We start from the raw sequence: 6000 nt of genomic DNA, 5'->3' as shown, positions 1-6000 counted from the left end.
TCCTTGACCGAACTTTCAAACATCAGGCTCCTTCGAACTCCATTGCCCACCAGGCCTCCCTCGGCCGGCCGAGTCCTGCTTTAGCGATGGGTCCTGCTAAGCCAGCCAGCTGAGAACCTCCCACCCTTGACGACCCCGTCAGCTCCTCATCCTCCACCCTTCACCCTTGACCGAGCCCCGCTGGGTAATTTTCCACGCGCTCCCTTGCCCCGCCCTCCCGATCCCCACTACTGAATGGAGAGTCTTCCGTGCCGATTTCTAGCAAGCGTCAGAATGATTTTCCTTGAACGGTTTGTTGGGGGCAAGGCCCACAGCTGACATCTCTCTCTACGTGTCTCCACGACACTTCGTGTGTGGTTCGCCTGGCACTTCGTACCAAGGAGAGCAAGTGGGCGGATGGTTGAGTGACAGCGAAGAACCCCAAGGACTAGCTCCACGGAAAAGCCAGCAGCTTTTCTCGGGGACGATGGAGAGTGACAGATGGGATCGACCTTGGAACAGAAGGATGAAGAAGGGCTGAGGGAAGGAAACGGAGAGAGCCCTGCACGCATATCAAAATCAATTGGAACCGCCTTACACTGTCGCTTCGGGCCACTCTAGAAGCAAAGGGCTCCGATCTTGATGGTCCCAAGGTCCCGGAGGCAGCATGTGGCAGAGGGACAAGCACTGGATGATCGTTCCGGCCTTAGCTTTGCCACGTCTAGTTGTGTGAGGGTGAACCTTCTGGTTCTCGCTGTCTCCATGCGTCAGAGGGGAGTGACGAGCCTCCCTCGCAGCAGGCAGCCTGGCGAGAACTACGTGAAAGGACTTTTTCCCCCGTTTTTAGTAATGCTTGATATTTATTGAAAAGAATACAACGGCTGCTTGGCAGCAGAATTAAGGAGCTTGGCTGGGTGCCTGTTTTTCCTCGTTTTATTTCCGGTATGATTTATCTCAACCCGCACGGCCACAGAACCGCTGGAATTAGGAGAGAAAGGTGACAGCCGCGTGAAACTGGTGGCGAGGAGGAAAAACACGTCACGACTTGGCCGCAAGGCACAGCCTCGGAGCGGTCAGACGCGAGCAGGCAGGGGAGGGGACTAACCGGGCCGAAAGATTGGCCCTTTGCGGGGTGGGCGAGCGGACGGGATCCACCTCCAGGTCGCGCGGCCACCTCAGGCGTCTTCTGGGTGGGTCCCTATCTATCTCCACGCAGCGAGTGGGTGGCGGGGAAGTGCCAGTGTAGTCCCCAGGGCAGAGGTAAGCCTGGCCGTAGGCAGGTGGGAGCAGCGATTTGAGGTCTGACCGGTTGATCGCAGGGGCCTGGCCTGCACGTGGGGCTCGGGAGACGGTCGCATTTGCAGAGCACGGGCTCCAGGCTCGGCTGAGCGGGGCGGCAGCGCGTTCCAGATGGAGCTAACTGAATCCGCTTTCCAGGAACAGAGGCTGCAGGGAGCGGGCAGAGAAGGGAGCGGGAAGGGGAGAGGGAAGACGCCAGAGGCACCAGGGCCCTCTGGGCCCAGCGACCGTCACCTCCACCGTCATCCCAGCCACAGCGCTCCGTCAGTTTGCCAAGGGCACGACAGACGCTGTTTCTGACACACACGCGGCCCTGGTAGAAAGCGTGTGTTCTCGGCACCCGCTGTGTCAAACGTGTTTCGGTCACGGCAACGCCGAGATGGTGTTATTATCCCTATGCTACGGATGGGGCAAAGTGTCTTCCTGGGGCGGCATCCCCCAAACTGTATTCCGTGGAATGGTAGTGGTAGGGCCAAGACAGGAGTGTCACGTGATTAAAAAACCACTTCCGTAGCCAGACGTGTCCGAGAGACACAGCCGCAGAGACGCTCGCGAGCGCAGACGGGAGTCAGGAGCGGGCTTCGAGGCCAGGCTCTGCCCACTGTGGGCGGTGTGGTTGGAGCAGGTAATAACCTGAGCCGTGGAATCCGTAAAACGGGACCAGTGGAACGCCTGCTCCATCGGGTCGTTGCGAGGGTTCGTGTCCTGGGCAACAAAGCCCTTGGCACAAGCCAGGTGCGAAGAAAGGCCTCGGAAAGGGGAGCTCTCGAGGGCAACGTGGCAGGTTAGATGTTGCAGCATCTTAAACCTGGTCCCGCCGTTCTTTTTAGGAAGAGATCGATTTCCTTTAGAAAAAAAGTCTGGGAGGACCCGTTGGAGGAGCGGGCAGGGGTGAGACTCTGGCGCCGTAAGACAGCGACAGCCAAGACCAAGACCCAGAACGTCAAGGTGGAGAGACCGGAGTCCCGGAGGGCCAGGCGCCCAGGAAGAGGCCCACGGGCTTCTCACCCAGGCTGGTGATACCGCGTGATGTCTGGACATGGGACAAGGTTTCCCTCGAGTGTTCACCTCCCTCTTTTTGGCACTATTCCACCCCGTCAAACACACACACACACTGCCTTACCGCACCCACTTGTAGCACACACACACAAACACACACACAACTCTTTCAGGAAGAAAGCCACAATCTCAGCAGAGTAGACATTCAACGAATCAAGTTTTCCTTCTTCCACTTCACTCCCTGAACTTCTTCGAGAAGAAGCTATTTCTGTAAAGTTTAACTTATTTGCAGTGAAATGTGTGACCTCTGTAACTATTTTTTTCAAGCACTTTCTTAAGAAAACGTCGAAGACTCCGCTCAGTCATTACGAGCACAGAGAGGCTTCCTGGAGCACCACCACCTAAGGTGGCCCCCTCCCGAGCTCCCAGGACGGACCCTTCGCGTCTGTGCCACAGAATGCACCACAGTGGGCCCAAATCATCCAAGTGTGTGTGTGTGTCCCTTGCCTCAACCAGGCATCAGGCTCCAGACACGAAGGGGCCTTGCCTTTGCCATCCAGGTATTCCCAGCTGGCGGGCAGGACTCTGGCCCCAATGGATCGGTGACTAATTCTGGACATCCTCCCAGAAGAAGGGCCCTGGGCGAGGGGGGGTGGGGTCTGAGTCGCGGGACAGGCGCTCGGCAACTTCACCTTCCAAGGCTCAGAGCCGCATTCTCATTACATCCCGGAAATCCCCTGGTCGGGGGCTTTTGGGGTGACATCCAGTATGTAAATACACGGGGTCGGTCCCGGTGAGCGGTAGCAGCAGCGCCATGTGTGAAAGTTCCACCGGCAGCAGAAGACTTTCATTAGTCATTTCAACGCACACAGCTGTAAGGAATCTGGTGAAGTTTGATCTGGCCAGGGGGGAGTGCATTTTCCGCTCGTAGGCGTCTTGAAAGTTTTCACACATTAAAAAAAAGAAAAAAAAAAGAGTCCAAAATGGGAAGCCAGAATTTGAAGGCGGGGATGCTAGGGCAGCAAATATAATGGAGCGAGGCCTGGGCGTGCATCAAACAAGGAGCCAGGTTCCCGCTCCGGCTGCTCCCAGATGGACACGTGGTGGCCTTGAGCAAGGCGGCCCCCGCGCTCAGCACTCTCACGTGCAAAGAGAGATCGCAATGCCTCTCTGAGAGGCAGGGAAGAGTTAGTGGGTGTGGAACCTGGGCCGACTGCCAGGCAGGATGCAAAGGGCAGGCATTATTTGGGGATACGGAGGCGGAAGACAGAGGGTTTACAGAAAGGACTGGAAGAGGAAGTCGGGGGAAGAGGCCCCGACGGAACCAGTTCCCAGACCTCCCCGCGACGCCTGCAAAAGAGCCACCGGGGGAAAGAAGCGGGAACGAAAGGAGACACCGCTTCTCGCCGTGGGCCGGTCGGGCTCAGAGGCCAGGACGGACTAACTCCACTCACGTCTCTGCTACAATGGACTTAGGGATGTTTAAAGATTTTCTAGAACAACAGATGTGCTACGAATCCCGGAGCTGACTGTCCCGGTCACTTCGCCCTGGATTCACGCCTCTCCCGGTCTTGGCCTCAGTCCGTTCACGAGTAGGGTGAGAAGCCAGCGTCCAAATGCGATCCATTCGCCTGTTCTTGGCAGCATCTCTGGGCTTCCTTTCCCTGGTTTTGCCCTCGCAGTACATGCGCGCCTTCGAAACATGTTTATTGCATGAGCTACACGCAACGGGACGCACGTTTTTTCCTTTTTTCCTTCGTCCTTTCAACAGCGCTGCCTGCGTTCACATGTTCCTCTCCCTTTGGAAGAATGCCGAGCAATGCCGTGGACCGCTCTAGCCACTCTTAGCTCTGAAACGGAGAGGCCCATTGTCTTGGCCTTTTAAAGGCCGGTCCAGCATAATAAACAGCTCTCCACTAGGTGCAAAGCTTCCCTCCGCGACTTTTCGCTTCAGGCTTAGAAACCCCCAGGGCCGAGGGCAAGGGCGTGGACTTCACTGTTCTCCCCGCTCCGCCTCCCTCAGCCAGATGCTGGTTCTCAACCTCGAGCCTTGGAGAAGGGGAGACTGGGGGAAAGGACACAGCTGCTTGCTGCTCTTATTGCCGTGACGGGGCCTTAGCATCCTCAGGTCTTAGCAAACTTCAAACGCTGGCTTTCCTCTGGGTCCGCACTGGGGCACGTTGTAGTAAGCAGATATGGCCGCCAGGAGGCAGGAAAGGCCTTTCGCCTTGCCAGAGGAGCCTCCCGTCAGGTTTAACATGGCCACACAATTTCCTTAAGATAAAGCTAAATATGCTTTCCCTCCATTTAAAAACAACACAAAGAAATAAATACCTATTACCACAAGCAGATTAACTTGACTACCATAAACTAAATATCGTTTTAAAATGATACTAATAAAGATTCTTTGCTTAACCAAACTTTAGGCTCCTGAACCTTCTCCTTGGCCCATCTGTGCCCTTCCTTATAAATCTAGTTTTAGCAAGGACTCTGCTAAGTCAGTTTACTCAGAGCCCCCCGCACACACCCTCAACATCTAATCTCCCTTGATATCTGCTCGGGTTCCTCATCTCCCAGTATCCCCAGGTGATGCTGGGTCACCTGGCTCGTCTTCAGCAAGGATCCTGTTCAGTCAGCTTAACCAGAACCTACCTTACTCCTGATATTTCCTCTCGGTAATTTTCCATCCATTGACCCTCCTCCCCCGCCCCACTCACCCTACTCCTTGGCTATAAATTCCCACATGCCCACGCTGTATTCGGAGTTGAGCCCAATCTCTCTCCCCCACTGTAAAATCTCGTTGCAGTGGTCCCTCTACCCATCACAACGATCCTGAATAAAGTGTCTTACCGTTTCTAACAAGTGTCACTGAATAATTTTTTTCCTTTAACAGTACCCCGAGGAAAGAAAATTTTCCAAGTAATTAAATAATTATACAAGTCACTGGAAGAATTAATGTTGTTAAAACGTCTGTACTGCTCAGAGACATCTACAGAGTCAGTGTGATCCCGATCACACTTTCAAAGGCAATTTTCAGAGAAATAGAAAAAAATACCCAAAAATGTGTATGGAACCACAAAAGACCTTGAGTAGCTAAAGCAATCTCGAGAAAGAAGAACAAAGCTGAAGGTATCGCGCGTCCTGATTTTGAACTATATCACAAAGCTAAGGCAACCAAAACAGCGTGGTTTCGGCATAAAAATATATGTGGATCATCAGAACAGAATGGAGAGCCCAGAAATAAACCCATTCGTACGTGGCCAATTAATTTTCAACAAAGGAGTCAAAGTACACAAGGGAGAAAGGACAGTCTTTTCAATAAATGGCATTGAAAAAACTGGACAGCCATATGCAAAAACAAAATGAAACCGGACCCCTATCTCACACCATACACAAGAATCAATTCGAAATGGATGGAAAAACTTGAAGGCAAAACCTGAAACCATAAAACTCTTAGAAGAAAACATGGCAAAAGTTCCTTGACATTGGTCTTGGTGTGGCTTTTTTGGATTGACACCAAAGCGAAGTCAACAAAAGCAAAAACAAACAAGTGGGACTATATCAAACTAAAAAGCTTCAGCCTGGCAAAGGAAACAATCAACAAAATGAAAGAGGCAACATATCGAACAGGAGAAAATATCTGCAAATCATGTATCCGATAATGGGTTAATATCCAAAAATATATAAAGAACTCAATAGCAAAAAAAAAAAAAATTCAATTAG

The sequence above is a fragment of the Pteropus medius genome, unplaced genomic scaffold, assembly GCF_902729225.1.
Source record: "Pteropus medius unplaced genomic scaffold, Ma_sr-lr_union100, whole genome shotgun sequence".
Lineage (NCBI taxonomy): Eukaryota > Metazoa > Chordata > Mammalia > Chiroptera > Pteropodidae > Pteropus > Pteropus medius.
This window is presented reverse-complemented; position numbering follows the sequence as displayed.